This window comes from Geotrypetes seraphini, chromosome 3 (genome assembly GCF_902459505.1).
Source record: "Geotrypetes seraphini chromosome 3, aGeoSer1.1, whole genome shotgun sequence".
NCBI classification, from domain to species: Eukaryota; Metazoa; Chordata; class Amphibia; order Gymnophiona; family Dermophiidae; genus Geotrypetes; species Geotrypetes seraphini.
In genome coordinates this window covers 1,090,132-1,104,288 of record NC_047086.1, presented here as the reverse complement: position 1 = coordinate 1,104,288, position 14,157 = coordinate 1,090,132, and the positions used below count along the sequence as shown (strand labels likewise).

Genomic DNA, 14,157 nt, shown 5'->3' with positions numbered 1-14,157 from the left:
TGTGTGTCTCTCTCCTTGTCCACTGTTGTTTGGTTTTTTTTTTTTTTTCAATCTGTCTCAGCCCCCTGTCCTTCTGTGAGTGTCTTTCACTGCTACCTAAGTTAAACCGGCACTCGACACTCGTTGGTATGCGAACGTGCGCACGTGGAAATTTGCTTTGACAACAGTTGAACGCGCATGCTATTAGCCCGACGGGTGGTGTGGCTCAAAACTTGCCAGTGCTTTGTTCAGGTCAATAGAAGAACGTACATACCTGTTTACTTCGATTCACGTTGGATTGAGCTGCCACATTTGTTCTGGGAACATCACAAAGCTGTCTGCCTGTATTTCTCCCCAGCCAAGAGGCTCTCTGCAGGAGAAGCGGTATTTCCCTCCCCCTCAAGTCCCTGTGCAGCACTTGCCATGGCACCTCCTCCCACGACCCCCATCTGCATGCGACTCTTGAGAGGAGCTTCCGCTTAGGTGTAGCTTTGATTTTGGGCGAGTTCGGGCGTAATCGGTACAGAAAAGGCATGCAGGGAAGCCGGCGTTGCGGACACCAAACACAGGGCTCACATGACAGTGGATTGCAGGCGCTCCACTTGCTCTCCGGCTGGTGTTAATGTCTGGGGCATTTTTTATTGTTATGTGTAATCAAGGCAGAGATGAGAAGTGGCTCGAGCCGACGCGCTTGTGCTGGGGACTCGTACAGAAAAGGCATGCAGGGAAGCTGGCGTCGCAGACGCCAAACGCAGGGCTCGCATGACAGTGGATTGCAGGCACTCCACTTGCTCTCCGGCTGGTCTTAACGTCTGGGGCTGAGAAGTGGCTCGAGCCGACGCGCTTGTGCAGCTTACAGGGACTGAAGGGGACGGAGAAAAACAAAACAGTATTTCGCGGGCTAAGCTCCTTAAGGCAAACAAATGTAGGTAGGTGCTGGGAAGTAAGGCTGGGGACTCGCGCATGCGCACTCCTGCGGCCACAGACCTACAGATCACAGAAGCACGTTGATAGGAGTGCGCATGCGCGGCTAGCCTTTTATTATATAGGATAATTCTGGAGACCGCATCTTCAAAAAGATATAAAAAGGATAGTCGGTCCAGAGGAAGGCTACTGAAATGGTGTGTGGTCTTCGTGATAAGGAGTATGGGAACAGACTTAAAGATCTCATTCTGTATACTTTGGAGGAAAGGTGGAGAGGGGAGATATTATAGAGACATTTAAATGCCTACATGGTGTAAATGCACATGAGTCCAATCTCTTTCATTTGAAAGGAAACTTTAGAATGAGAGGTCATAGGATAAAGTTAAGAGGTAATAGGCTCCAGAGTAATCTAAGGAAATACCTTTTTAACAGAAAGGGTTGTAGACAAAGACTGTGTCTGAAATCAAAAGGGCCTGGGATAGGCACATGGGATCTCTCAGAGAGAAAAAAAGATAATGTTTATTGTGGATAGGCCATTTGGCCTTTATCTGCCATGATGTTTCTATGTTTCTAAAATAGACATACACTTAACAACGCCTATAGATGAGCCAAATACAATACCCGTGAGAATCTTTTAAGTACATCCAACAGGAAAACATCAGGCGAGAATAGCTGAACTGCTCCAACTAATAGCCAATCTGTCGATCAAATCAGGAAAGATTCTGGAAGAGTGGAAAGTGGCAAATGTTACGCCGATCTTCATGAAAAGTTTGAAGGGAGATCCGGGAAACTACAGACATAAGAACATAAGCATTGCCCCTGCCGGGTCAGTCCAGGGGTCCATCACGCCCAGCAGTCCACTCCCGCGGCGGCCCCCCAGGTCCATGACCTTACCTAAAACGTTTATACCCTATTTATTTAATATCCTGTAAGTAACCCTCTATCTATACCTTGCAATCCCCTTCTCTTTCAGGAAGTCATCCAGTCCCTTTTTGAACCCCAATATTGTACTCTGTCCTATCACCTCTCCTGGAAGTGCATTCCAGGAGTTCACCACCCTCTGAGTGAAGAAGAACTCCCTAGCATTCGTTTTGAATCTGCCTCCTCTCAATTTTTCTGTGAGTCTGACTTCAGTACCGGGAAAGATGGTAGAGGCGCTGATAAAGGACCGCATCATCGATCACCTTGATGGACACAAACTGATGAGGACCAGCCAGCAAAGGAAGATCTTGCTTGACAAACCTACTGCACTTCTTTGAAGGAGTAAATGGGCAGATAGACAAAGGTGACCCAGTCGACATCGTATATCTAGATTTTCAGAAGGCATTTGATAAGATTCCGCATGATCGTCTACTTTGAAAAATTGCGAGCCCGTCTACTTCGAAAAATTGTGAGCCATGGAATCGAGGGCGATATACTCACATGGATTAAAAACTGGCTGGTGGATAGGAAACAGAGAGTGGGGGTGAATAGACAATACTCGGACTGGAATAGCATCACGAGTGGTGTGCCGCAGGGTTCGGTGCTCAGACCTGTGCTCTTCATCATATTTATAAATGACCTAGAAATTGGCACGATGAGTGAGGTGATTAAATTTGTGGACGATACAAAGTTAATCAGAGTAGTGAGGACACAGAAGGATTGTGAAGACCTACAAAGAGACATAAATACGCTCGAAGAATGGGCCGCGAAATAGCAAATGAGGTTCAACGTTGATAAGTGCAAGGTGATGCATGTCAGTAGCAAAAATCATATGCACGAATACAGGATGTCCAGTGCTATACTCAGAGAGAGCCCCCAGGAAAGAGACTTGGGAATACTTGTAGACAAGTCAATGAAACCGTCCGCGTAATGCGTGGCGGCGATGAAAAGGGCAAACAGAAAACATAGAAAACATAGAACATAGAAAGATGACGGCAGAAAAGGGCTATAGCCCACCAAGTCTGCCCACTCTACTGACCCACCCCATCAAGTCTGAGTGCCTTACTAGGCCTCTGTAGGGATCCCACGTAGATGTCCCATTTATTCTTAAAGTCAAGCACGCTGTTGGTCTAGGAATGATTAATAAGGGGATCACAAACAGATCTGAAAAGGTTATCATGCCATTATACCGGGCTATGGTACACCCCCACCTGGAATACTGCATCCAACACTGGTCGCAGTACATGAAAAGGACATAGTACTACTTGAAAGGGTCCAGAGAAGAGCGACATAAATGGTTAAGGGACCAGGGGAGTTGCCGTACGAGAGGCTAGAGAAACTGGTCCTCTTCTCCCTTGAAAAGAGAAGACAGAGGGGACATGATTGAAACATTCAAGATATTGAAGGGAATTGACTTAGTAGAGAAAGAGAGATTGTTCAACCTCTCCAAGGTGAAGAGAACGAGAGGGTACTCGCTAAAGTTAGAAGGGAAAAGACTCTGTACAAACGTAAGGAAGTTTTTTTCACCCAGAGAGTGGTAGAAATCTGGAACACTCTTCAGGAGGCTGTTATAGGGGAAAGCACCCTTCAGGGATTCAAGACAAGATTGGATGAGTTCCTACTGGAACAGAACATACACAAGTAATGCTAGACTCAAATAGGGCACTTGTCTTTGGGCCACCGTGTGAGTAGACTGCTGGGCATGATGGACCACTGGTCTGACCCAGCAGCAGCAAATCTTATGTTCTAATTTGCAAACAGCCTTACTGCGATACAATAACACCAGCCCAACCATTAATAACCTCTTAAACAAACATTGTCCAGTCCTCTTTTATGTAAACACCGCCTAGAACTGCTGGTGTTGGCAGTATAAAAGAATAAAGTTATTATTTTTATTATTATTATACGAAATTCACAATTGAAAGACCTTAAACTCAGAATGGCATATTCCAGATGTAAAAACCTTAAAGAAATCTTAAGCCCTTTGGATTTACCAGACAAGAAATCCAAATCTAGTCTACCATTGGGACATTTCAAATGTGGTCACTGCAAAAGTTGTTCAGTGAATTTGAGAGATCTTTCTTCACAAATCCAAGTGGCAGTAGAGTTTATGAGTTAAGACAGTTTATGGGGGCTTTTGGATTGAATTTGAAATGATTGAAAGAGAAACCGATAGACCTGTTTGGAGATTCAATAAACATAGAAACATAGAAGATGACGGCAGATAAGGGCCATAGCCCTTCAGGTCTGCCCACTCTACTGACCCACCCCCAAGTCTACTATCCTAGAGATCCCACTCCTGGTGACAGGTTCCCTTGGCTTAACCCTCTAAGGGATCCCACATGGGCATCCCATTTGCTCTTAAATTCTTGCACGCTGTTTGCCTCGATCACCTGCACCGGGAGCTCGTTCCAAGGATCAACCACTTTCTCGGTGAAGAAATATTTCCTGGTGTTGCCATGAAATTTCCCACCCCTGAGTTTGAGAGGATGCCCTCTTGTGGCTGAGGGTCCTTTGAGAAAGAGAATCTCTTCTTCCATCTCGATACGGCCGGTAATGTCTCGATCATGTCTCAAGTTTCAAGTTTAATAATAATTTGATTAATCGCTTAATCTAAATTCTAAGCGATGTACATACTGATAAAATTACAATATAAGGGGGGTAATACAGTAAATAAGACTAACAAGACTATTGACAAATTTAACAAGACTAGGAACATAGGGAAGAGATGGGAAAAAGTTACAATTTGTTTAGAAATTGAAGAAACAAGTAAGGTAAACACGTAAGGAAAGGGGAGTAAAAAAAAAAAAAAATATTAAGATTTCAATAAAATTGTAAAAAGAAAAATAAATTAGTTCAAAGACTAGAAGGTTGGGGTGGAAGAGCCTCTTATGATTAGTTTAGGAAGGCATCTTTAAAGAGAAAAGTCTTCAGTTTACTATGTTCCTCGAGTGAGTACAGGCGCAAATTTTTCAGCCTTTCCTCGTACGATAGATCCTTGAGCTCCGAGACCATCCTGGTGGCCATCCGTTGCACCGACTCTACTCTCAACACATCTTTTCGGTAGTGTGGCCTCCAGAATTGCACACAGTATTCCAAATGAGGTCTCACCATGGTTCTGTATAATGGCATTATGACTTCAGGCTTCAGGCTGACGAAACTCCTACGGATGCAACCTAACAACTGTCTTACCTTAGATGAAAACTTCTCCACAGGATCAGCAGTTTTCATGTCTGCGCTGATGATCACTCCCAAGTCTCGTTCTGTTGAAGTTCCAGCTACGGTCTCACCATCAGTGTTCCCGCTAAGCTGCGCTGGCGCACAAAATAGTACATCGCAGCGCACAAGTTTCACGTCACAGCGCACACTCGAGCGGAGGTGAGAGGAAGCGGCGGCGGTCTGCCCTGATCGCCTAAGATGCAGCAGCGGCGGCTCCTTTCATGATCCCCGGGATCATGAAAGGAGCCGCCGCTGCTGCATCTTAGGCGATCAGGGCAGACCGCCGCCGCTTCCTCTCACCTCCGCTCGAGTGTGCGCTGTGACGTGAAACTTGTGCGCTGCGATGTACTATTTTGTGCGCCAGCGCAGCTTAGCGGGAACACTGCTCACCATTCAAGGTGTAAGTTCTGCACGGATTTCTGCTGCCGAGGTGCATGATCTTGCATTTCTTAGCATTGAAGCCCAGCTGCCAGGTCGAAGACCAAAGCTCCAACAAATGTAGGTCCTGTGTCATACTATTGGGTGAATTGCCGTCTCTCACTATATTGCATAGTTTGGCATCGTCGGCGAATAATGTTATCTTACCTTGAAGCCCCTGAGTTAGGTCCCCTATGAATATGTTGAAAAGGAGCGGGCCCAAGACTGAGCCCTGCGGGACTCCACTGGTCACCTCCGATGTTTTAGAGAGGGTACCGTTAACTACCACCCTCTGAAGTCTGCCACTCAGCCAGTCATTGACCCATGTAGTTAGTGTTTCTCCCAGCCCCATTGATTTCATCTTGCTCAACAGCCTGCGATGCGGGACACTATCGAAAGCTTTGCTGAAGTCTAAGTATATGACGTCCACGGATTCTCCCAAGTCTAGCTGTTTTGTTACCCAGTCAAAGAAGCTGATGAGATTGGATTGGCAGGACCTACCCTTGGTGAATCCGTGTTGACTGGGATCCCGTAGATTCCCCTCATAATGCGCTGCTGGCAGATTCCAACTTTATGGAGGAATTTCAGGTGAAAATGAATGAGTTTTTTCAAATTAATGCATCGGAAGAAATCTCTATAGAAACTTTATGGGATGCTTTTAAGGCCACGATGAGAGGGCACATAATTTCATATTCAGTTTATATTAGAAAACAACTCAACAAATAATTTCTTAATTTTGAACAAAATATTAAGGATCTAGAGTCACAGTTGATATCAAATTGGGAACAAATTACTTTTCAGGCTCTTTTAAAAGCAAAATATAGGTATAATGATATTTCTTCCCAGTTGGCCAGGAAAGAGTTGGTATCTCATAAAGCTTTGTATTATGGAAACTCGAATAAAGCGGGAAGATTACTGGCTAATTATCTTAAAGCAAAAAAGAGGAAAGTAAACATTGTGGCTATTGCAGATGAGAATGGAGTAATTCAATCTCAAATTGGAAATATTTTAAAACAATTTTTGAAATTTTATAAACGCTTGCATTCTTCTGAGCGTTATTCAACTAAAGAGGAAGAGGGTTTAGAGTTTCTAAAGTTGATTAAGGGGCCTAAAATTCCCGACCATATGAAAGGAAGTCTCGAGGTACCTAGTTCACAAAAAGAAATACAGACAGCATTGAAGTCCCTTAGAGTTGGATCCGCTCCAAGTTGTGATGGATACACTGTAGAGTTTTACAAATTCTTTCAAATTACCTTATTACCTCATCTATTAAATTTATATGAGGACCAACTGACTAAAGGTTGTATTACAGGTACTATAGCTGAATCTTTAACTATTATTTTGCCGAAGCCAAATAGCGATCCTACGTTGGTTTCAAATTACATGCCAATTGCTTTGATTAATGTGGATGGAAAACTTTTGGCTAAGTTATTGGCTTTATGCTTGGCCAAGGCTCTCCCTTATATCATTGGTATGCATCAAATGGGTTTCATTGCTCAAAGGCATTCTTCAAACAAGACAAGATTGGCTTTTCACATGTTAAATTTAACAAAGGCCATGGGTGATCCAGCTTTCTCTGTTTCATTGGATGCGGAGAAGGCCTTTGATTGTGTAAAGTGGACTTTTATGTATCAAGCAATGGATTGGTTTGGTATAGGATCTGGATTCATTTAAATGATTCAAACCTTGTATAGCTCCCCTTCTGCTAGATTTTATATAAATAATACTTTTTCAGAGCATTTTGGTTTGCAGATGATCACGCAGAACTGGAAGAATGCTGATTGTCTTAACTTCTCCTTTTGGTAGGCAAACTTATGCTCCACATATAGGAAGGAGAAAATAAATGCGGAATGGTTAGGACATAGTAGTAAATTTAAATTGATATGGGGCCCATTGACATCATATATTATATCAGGTTAGATATTTTTGAATATTGTATTTGGTAATTCTTTGCACATCCAGGGTGGGTGGGAGGGTGGGTAGGTAAAAATGTTTGTTATTAATGTAGTTTATTACTGGAAGGGGATGGGATAAAAGATTTTGTTCAAATACATGTAAATTATATGTGCTTATGATTAACTGAACACAGACATAATATCAAGAAAGGTAGAGTGGAAGCACCACTTGTCAGATTCTGGGCCATCGTTTTGAAGATCTGGAGTGTTTTGTTATTGATACACAGTGTGTGCCCAGACGAGGTAGTGATCGTAGTAAACTGCTATTACGTAAAGAACAGGGGTGGATTCATAGACTACATTCTCTTCAGCCGACCTACTTAAATAGTAACATCGAATGGTGAGCATTTCTTGAAATCAGGTTCTTTTTTTTCTTAGGAAAATAAATTGATGACGATATCCACAGTGGGTGTGTTCACAGCAGTTTTTTTTTACGAATTGCTCATTCAGCACTATTGTCATCTAATGAGGTATCTAATTATGACTGTTTGAATGTCATGAGTGGACGTTTTCAATTTTGATTTGTTAAATAGTGGGCGCCATGTTTAAACAGTTCAAGCAAGCTGAGAATGTTAGCTTGAACGCCGCTGTTTGAATATCACTGAGGTTTTTACCAGCCTATTACCCAAGTAATTTTGTCTAAACAGTACTTTCCTTTATTTTTCAGGTATTTAATCTATTGACTGTTTGTTCATGTAAATGAATGAAACACTAAACCCCTGACGAAGCCATGTGTGAAATGGCAGACTCTCCGTTGGGTGTTTCTGCTGTTTCATTTACTATTTCAGTCTAAATATAAAAAATATACAAAGAAAAATTTATATAAAAAGTTATTTAAACAATAAAATTAAAAGGTTTTTTTTCGGACCACTGATAATATCTATGACCCCAGTAAGACTTGGGGTATGACCTATAGTTCGGGTGTTTGAGGTCCTTTTCCTCATGTTTTAACAACGTTAAAGTCTGATTTAGCAATTCTTGTTCTGCCCGTATTTATTACATTTCATTGTTTATTTGGTTGCAGGCAGATTATTTAGGGGTCCTTTTACTAAGGTGCGCTAGTCGTTTTAGCGTGCACTAAATGCTAATGTGTTCACGCTAAAATGGCTAGCACGCTTTAGTAAAAGAACCCTTAAGCTTCCACTTTGGTTTGATCAGAAACAATTATAAAAAATAAAATTGTGGAACATGTAGACAAGCATGACTTAATGTGACGGAGTCAGCAGAGGTTCAGCCAAGGGAGATCTTGCCTCAGCAATTTGCTTGACTTCTTTGAAGATGTGAATAAACATGTGGATAAAGGTGAGCCAGTTGATATAGTGTATCTAGATTTTCAGAAATCTTTTGATAAAGTTCCTCACGAGAGCTCCTGAGAAAATTAAAGTGTCATGGGATAGGTAGCAAAGTTCAGTTGTGGATTAGGAATTGGTTATTGGATAGAAAACAGAGGGTAGGATTAAATGGTAATTTTCTCAATGGAGGAGAGTAAACAGTGGAGTGCTACAGGGGTCTGTACTGGGTCCGGTGCTATTTAACTTATTTATAAATGATCTGGAAATTGGAACGACAAGTGGGGTGATTAAATTTGCAGATGACACTAAACCAGTTTATCTCAAACTGTGTGCCAAGGCACAGTGGTGTGCCCTGAAGAGATTCTGGGTGTGCCACGAGAGATTCCAGAATTTTACTTTATTTTAAAATTTTCCTTCAAAACTATACACTCAAATCCTCCTCCCTTTCGCCTTCTTTCTCTTTTTTTTTATCTTCATTTGTCACCCCTCCTGATGTGTTATCCATAAATGTTTCTCCTCTTTCTTTAATGACTGTAGTTCATCCCCCTTTCCTTTTGTATCGGTAATAAATTTGTATGTATATATTTTATTTTGTAATAAATTGTCTTATCGTTTCTCCTCTTTTTAATCTGTAATATGCATTGAAATATTTGATATTGCGTGTACATCAAATTTTAATAAAACTTGAAACTTGATGACATATATGTCACATAAGAACGAGTCTTGTCAATGTTACGAGCATCTGTTTGCGTAAGGATACATCCGCCAAGACAAGCATCATTCTTAGATGTAATTGGTCCTTGAAAACTAACGGCAAGTAATTTGATTTTGATTTTTTATGAAGTAGTTATCCTACAAAGCAATCAAGGCTTTATTACTGTTTGGATCTTATCTTTGTGAACTTGGATTTTCAGCTCTGACAAAAATTAAATTGAAAAAAAGAACAACTGCAGATGGTGGATGATGAAATGTGTGTTTACTTGTCGACTATAAAGCTGCATTTTGAGTTAATTTGCACTCAAAAACAAGCACATCCACTGCATTGTTAGCAATTCTATTCTATCGACTTTAGTTTCACCATTGTTACAATTACTCAGACATAGCTTAAGGAACTTTAAATAAATAACTTTCAAATTTAATTTTTTGTTGGTTTTGCAATTTTATAATTTCAGTTATAATGTGCTGCTAAAAACATTTGCTCCGTTTAGTGTGCCAGAGCTATACAAAGTTTGAAAGACTCTGCACTAAACTGTTCAAAGTTGTTAAAATGCAGACCTTAGGAATTTGTAAGAATAACCCAAATCACAGTTATCAGATGCTAGGGTCCACCATGGGGGTTAGCACCCAAGAAAGGGATCTGGGAGTCATTCTAGATAATACGATGAAACCTTCCACCCAATGTGTGGCAGCGGTCAAAAAAGCCAACAAGATGCTAGGAGTTATTTAAAAAGGAATGGTTAATAAGACTAAATATATTATAATGCCTCTGTATCGCTCCATGGTGTGACCTCACCTGAAGTATTGTGCTCAATTCTGGTTTCCTTATCTCAAGAAAGATATAATGGCACTAGAAAAGGTTCAAAGAAGAGCAACCAAGATGGTAAAGGGGATGGAACTCCTCTCGTATGAGGAAAGACTAAAAAGGTTATAGCTCTACAGCTTGGAAAAGAATGGGTACAAGTGGATTGATTTTTCACTCCATCAAAAATTACAAAGACTAGGACACTTGATGAAATTGCAAGGAAATATTTTAAACCCAAGAAGAGGAAATATTTTTTCACTCAGTGAATAGATAAGCTCTGGAACGGTAAGAGCAGATAGCATAGCTGGTTTTAAGAAAGATTTGGACAAATTTCTAGAGGAAAAGTCCATAGTCTGTTATTGAGAAATACATGGGGGAAGCCATTGCTTGCCCTGGATTGGTAGCATGGAATATTGCTACTCCTTGGGTTTTGGCCAGGTACTAGTGACCTGGATTGGCTACCATGAGAACAGGCTACTGGACTTAATGGACCGTTGGTCTGACCCAGTACGGCTATTCTAGTCTCATTCAGCTACGCAGACGACATAACTATCCTTCTCCCCTTCAATACCCAAGACCCCAACTCATCAGGACGACTGAAAAAAACTCTGGAAACGGTAGAAACATGGATGACCAACCACAAACTGAAACTGAACACGGATAAAACCAAATTCCTGCTGCTAGAAAAAGACAAAGAACCTACCTTAACTGATCTGATGACAAATGCAATCACATACCCAATACAGCCAGCACTCAAAATCCTGGGAGTAACAATAGACAGGAGATGCACAATGCAGACTCATACTAACAAAACCATCCAAAAAGCCTTCTACACCATGCGCAACCTGCGAAAAATAAGAAAATTCTTTGACAAAATACAATACAGGATCTTAGTCCAATCACTTGTACTAGGACTTGTAGACTACTGCAACAGCCTTTATCTACCCTGCCCCGCTTACATGACCAAACAATTACAGACAGTACAGAACACAGCACTCAGACTTATCTACTCGCTAGGAAAATACGATCACATCACTAATGCCTATCTCGACTCACACTGGCTACCGATACAAGCAAGAACTCAATTCAAACTATACTGTCTATTATTCAAAGCACTAAACGGAACAGCACCTCTCTACCTAAACAGCCGCCTAACCCGAAACCTCTCAACTAGAGTAAGGAGAACCCAGACCCCATTCACCTACCCCTCACTCAAAGGCACAAAACGCAAAAAGCTATATGACAACCTACTTGCTACACAGGCCGCGAAAATTGACCCCATCATATCCAAGCTTCTGACCACAACTACGGACTACAAAGCGTTCCGAAAAGATATAAAAACCATACTATTCAAAAAACACATCCCAATATTATAATCTACCATCATCTTCTCTCCCTTCATAACCTCCTGCAACTCACAACCAACTGCAATTTCGTCCCCATAGGCAACATCTAATCTAGTTGCATCGGGCGAAAAGCCAATTCATATCTAGAAACACAGTTTCCCCAAATACCGAAAAATCAGATATAACAACCTAGGAACAGACGATTTTTTGGTAACATAAGATTATGCTCTGTAATATTATGTAAAGTAACATAAGGTTATGCGTTGTAATATAACATAAAGTTATGCTTTGTAATATCATGTAATGTAAGTTATGCAATGTACTGGAATAATAAGGTAAAATAACATAAAATAACTCTACGTAAAGTCTTGTAAAGTTATGTAAGATAAATTATGTAAGATAAATTATGTAAACTTAATGCAAGTTATGCAAGCACGGTAAGGATAATGTAAAGTAACACAAAGTAACTCCACGTAAAGTTATGTAAAGTTATGTACGAAAAGTTATGTAAAGTTAGGTATGCAAAGCTTGTAAAGTTATACAAATAACTGTATTGTCATCGCCTGGAAATGACCAGCCATCTTCTAATGTAATCCGCTTAGAACCGCAAGGCACAAGCGGAATAGAAATCACTAATGTAATGTAATGTAATGTAATATTCTTCTATTCTAATTTTTCACAATCAGCTTTAGTTGATGTTTTTTTCATTGACCTGTTCTTCTTTCCCAGTTTCCTGTTTTGGGTCATCTTGACACAGTTTATGTTGATCTTTTTTTGGTCTTTCTCATATGTCAGCCGTTTTTGTTCTTCAGATATTGCTTTCAATTTATCATTGGCGTATTTTAAGTGATATTGATTCTGATTTTAATAGCGTTCTATCAAGGACAGCTCTCCTTGCAGTGATTTTTATGTTTTCCTTTAATATATTTTGTCCGAGGAGAAGTTGTTAAGAACATAAGCAATGCCTCTGCTGGGTCAGACCTGAGGTCCATCGTGCCCAGCAGTCCGCTCACGCGGCAGCCCAACAGGTCCAGGACCAGTGTAGTAATCCTCTATCTATACCCCTCTATCCTCTTTTCCAGCAGGAAATTGTCCAATCCTTTCTTGAACCCCAGTACCATACTCTGCCCTATTACGCTCTCTGGAAGCGCATTCCAGGTGTCCACCACACGTTGGGTAAAGAAGAACTTCCTAGCATTCGTTTTGAATCTTTCCCCTTTCAACTTTTCTGAATGCCCTCTTGTTCTTTTATTATTCGAAAGTTTGAAGAATCTGTCACTCTCTAATCTCTCTATGCCCTTTATGGTCTTATCATATCCCCTCTAAGTCTCCTCTTCTCCAGGAAAAAGAGACCCAGTTTCTCCAATCTCTCAGCGTATGAAAGGTTTTCCATCCCCTTTATCAGACGCGTTGCTCTCCTCTGAACCCTCTCGAGTAACACCATGTCCTTCCTAAGGTACGGCAACCAATATTGGACGCAGTACTCCAGATGCGGACGCACCATTGCCCGATACAATGGCAGGATAACTTCTTTCGTTCTGGTTGTAATACCCTTCTTGATTATGCCTAGCATTCTGTTTGCCTTCTTAGCGGCCGCTGCGCACTGTGCCGTCGGCTTCATTGTCAAGTCCACCATTACCCCCAAGTCCCTTTCTTGGGTACTCTCATTTATTAACATCTCTCCCATCGTATAGTTGTACCTCGGGTTTCTGTTTCCCACATGTAATACTTTACATTTCTCAACGTTGAACTTCATCTGCCATCTCATCGCCCATTCCCCTAGTTTGTTCAAGTCCCTTTGCAATTCTTCGCAGTCCTCTTTAGTCTGAGCTCCACTAAATAGTTTGGTGTCATCTACAAATTTTATTATTTCGCACTTCATCCCTGTTTCTAGATCATTTATGAATATATTAAATAGCAGCGGCCCGAGCACTGAGCCCTGCGGGACCCCACTCGTGACCCTCCTCCAGTCCGAGTAGTGGCCCTTCAGCCCTACCCTCTGTTTCCTACCCACCAACCAGTTTCTGATCCATCTATGTATGTCTCCTTCCACCCCATGGTTCTTCAGTTTCCGGAGTAGGCGTTCATGGGGCACCTTGACAAAGGCTTTTTGGAAATCTAGGTATATGATGTCTATGGGGTCTCCTTTGTCCATCCGTTTGTTAATTCCTTCGAAGAAGTGCAATAATTTCGTTAGGCACGATCACCCCTTGCAGAAACCATGTTGGCTGGTTATCAGAAGTTCGTTTCTTTCAAAATGTTCATCATTGTTTTCTTTTATCAGTGCTTCCGCCATTTTCCCCGGAACCGAAGTATTTTTTTTACCTCTGGCTTTGCATCCTCATCGGTCATAATTTTGAGTGTTCCTCCGTATTTGGTTAATTTTTGCTTTTTCTATAGGGTTTTCCTTTGTACAAGTGAGACCTTATTCATTTGGCTTATCCCATTTTTATTTTGGATATTAAATTATATATGAAGGCTGTTCTGGCCTAGTTATAAAGGATCTTGTCCTCCAAACACTTTTTCAGCAAGGCCCTTTTGACTTTCTAGGCATCACACAAGTATTTAAGCAGGATATTATG

The 14,157-nt window shown here is 41.2% G+C and overlaps 1 protein-coding gene across 2 annotated transcripts in view; it reads right to left on the bottom strand.

Annotated features, from left to right (window-relative positions):
• The window catches only part of COL10A1 (collagen type X alpha 1 chain), a 68,742-nt gene that overhangs the window by 22,256 nt on the left and 32,329 nt on the right, over positions 1-14,157 (bottom strand). Inside the window, exon 1 of one of the 2 annotated variants that reach the window (XM_033939768.1) lies at positions 254-893. The exons of the other annotated variant lie outside the window; for it this stretch is intronic. The gene's annotated coding sequence lies outside the window, so the exon portion shown is untranslated. Of the gene's footprint in view, positions 1-253; positions 894-14,157 lie in introns of those variants that run through there. 2 annotated transcript variants of the gene reach the window in all.